Source organism: Haemaphysalis longicornis, unplaced genomic scaffold, assembly GCF_048455015.1.
Source record: "Haemaphysalis longicornis isolate Haplotype H1 unplaced genomic scaffold, Haemaphysalis longicornis Haplotype H1 scaffold_7, whole genome shotgun sequence".
Lineage (NCBI taxonomy): Eukaryota > Metazoa > Arthropoda > Arachnida > Ixodida > Ixodidae > Haemaphysalis > Haemaphysalis longicornis.
The window spans coordinates 133,659,129-133,662,237 of NW_027526422.1; positions in this window are offsets into that span (position 1 = coordinate 133,659,129).

Genomic DNA, 3,109 nt, shown 5'->3' on the forward strand with positions numbered 1-3,109 from the left:
GTAACGGTTGGCACAGTAAAATTGAGATCGCAAACGTGGTTCCGTATTGTTGGCTGCAGGCGTACGTTAAAAAAATTGATCACGCTGTTACTACGATAGATTGCCTTTGATGCATGACTTGTCAGAGCGGGAAAAGCAGGGTGAGATTGAGTGCGACAGGTACGCCTGCTTTGTTTAAGCAGACTGCAATTTTTTTCAGCCGTTGAAGTAAACTGAAGCGTGGCTTTGCGTACGAGTCTGCGAAATTCATGCAATGTTTTAGTGCTCCAACGGTACCTGCCAAGTATTCTTTCTTACGCTCGAATATTGCTGGTACTTTACCGACCGCCTCCCCTTCCGAGAATACCAAGCAAAATTAAAGCGGGGTCAAAATTTGAGCTTTTTATTGCAGGCTTGATTTCAGAAAAACCTAAGTACTTTTATGAACTCTGTGTAATATTTCGCAGACATACACTCTGTTAGTCATTTATCCTAACGCGAGAATATTTTCTCATCAGCAAAAATTTTGGAAAGTTGTCCAGGGTATCCTGTCATTTTACAAAACTTGTAGTTCTTGCACTTTCACTTCGTGCAGTTAACGGAAACCGTTACTAAAACCATATAAACGGTTACGAGATCTTAATCACTGATAACCGTAAAAAAAAAGAATACTTTCTTAATGAGGACGTCACCTGTTCGTTAGGAAGAGCCACGTGTTTCGGTTTAGTGGGGTAACCGAAACGTGAACTCCTACGGAACCGTTTTCTTCGGGATAATGCAATTGAATACGTAAATAAGCAATGTAGGAGTAAATTGTAACTTGGAAAGGACGCCGTTAAATGTAACGCTCCACTGAACAGTCACATCATTTTTTTATCTATTCTGCCTCTCAATTCCACAGCGCCTCATCGACTTTTTTTTTAAGTGCTCTTTTTTTTTCTCCCTCATCTTCTCGCCGACCTTGTCTTCCCTCGAAACCTCCCAACCATATTCCGACTCATGTCGCACTTGAAATCATGCGCGCATTTTCTTATTTCGTACCCCGGTGGATATTTCCGATGATTGCTGACGCGGTAGTTATTATAAATAATTTTTTATACGGCTAACATGGAATCAGATTATATATATAGTTAGTTTGGCAGGCATGCCCGCCCCATTTTAACAGGCGGCATTACTTTCCAAAGACTTCTCATTTCCACATGCGACTCTTTTTTGGCGCTCCTACGGGAGTAGCCGCATAATAGCTGGTGCAATGGGACTTTGGTGGCGTTTATTGCAGTTGCCACACCAGAAAGTACCCAGAAATTGTCATTTATTTGGTTAGTGACTATGCTTTTAGTGAGCGATTATTGGCCTTAGTAGTATTCTATACTGAACAGGGATGGTGAAAAGACACGGCCCAAGGTCGCTTGTTTTGGGTTTTCACCATCCTAGTTCATTGTTGCCGTACATTCTACGAAAGTAGTATGCCTTTTGCGTAGTGGCCCAAGTTCTTTCACCATTATTTGGTTACATCTGCTACAAGTTGTTTTTCGAACGGAGAACCGAGCATAATACCGTGGAAGTAATGGGCTGTCAATTATTATTGCCACGTTATTTACAGAGCGGTCTTGGCAACTCGCGAGCGTCTCTTGACCACCCGTCTATCGTAACTGTAACGTCAGCGCACAAAACACGAAGACTGAATGAAAAAGACAAGAAGACCACCCTATACTAACAACAGGATTTTGATTCATCACACATACATATATACCGGCTTTGGCCACACCCGCGCATGATCAAACGTGTACGCAACACGTCATACACACGAACACAAGAAAAAACACTTTACATTATCTTATGTCGTCTAACAACTCAATTTCCGTATCGTACAGGGCTAATGATGGTTAACTTATGCATGCTCCCTTTGTTATCGACATCTGCTAGGGTTTTACTATCTCTCTTGTAGTTCTATTTTGGTGGCGGAACTCCCTGGTCGTTTGGACAAACAACGGCTCGCACCTTTTTGTTGTGCACTGCGCAGACTGCGCAGCCAGATGTGTGCGTTCTCTGAGCCTTACATTTATGCATCTACTCGTCTGACCGACGTACTAGTGCCCACATTTGAACATAATTTTGTACACAACGTTTTTTCTACATCCAAACAATTTGTACGTGTGACGCATAGTACATTTACTAGCCTTGCTGCTTGCCCTTTCCTCGTACAGTCTGCTAATCGCTGGGCAAACGCGTCCGACTTCGTTTTAGGAAGAAAATAAACACATACACATTGCATTTGGCGGCGGCTTTTTTGAGCCTGTGAGACACACCGTGCACGTAAGGGATTACTGAGATGTTCTTGTCCTTATTTTTGGCGCTTTTTTACTTATTCTTACCCTACATTTCAACCCGTTTTAGTAGCCTTTCGCTGACTGTTTGCAGCACCGTCGTTGGGTACTCCGCCTTTTCAACACGATGTCTGCTCAGTGAACGCTTCTTCCATTCTGGGTTCGCATGTTTTGTCGATAGCGGATTTTAGGCACGCCATTAATATCCCATTCTTAACAATCCTTGGGTGGCCCGACGTGTACTCAAAGAGTGGTTTCTGTGTGCGTGGTGAACACTTCCAGCACATGTGGTGTTCTTCAAAGGTGAACTGCACATCTAGAAATTGTAAACAGTTTTTTTCTAGCATCTTGTATGTGAAGTTTAGCCCTCCTGCTCTTAAGGTGAATACATCTACGACCCGTAAAGTGAACATTTATATTTCCGTGTAATTGCCCAGAACCAGATATTCGTCTACATACCTGAAGATTCTGAGCACACTTCCTTCAAACTCTGCTTTCACAAATCTGTTCACCTTACTCAGAAACACCGCACTCAACACAGGGGCTACTTTTCATCCAAAGCATACTCCTTGTTTTTGGATGTACACCCTGTTTTCGAACATCAGGTACGTGCTCGCAAGATGCAGGCTAAGCTTCCTCTAGAAATGCGTTCATCAACATTGCACTTTTCTTACGGAAGGCGACTTCATCATTATCTTATTTAATACATGCTCTCACACTCTGTAGTAACCCATCCTGGCTGCGGCAAAGAATAGTACAGGTCTTGTAGGACGACACTGAAGCCCGTGTATGTCTCTTTCTTA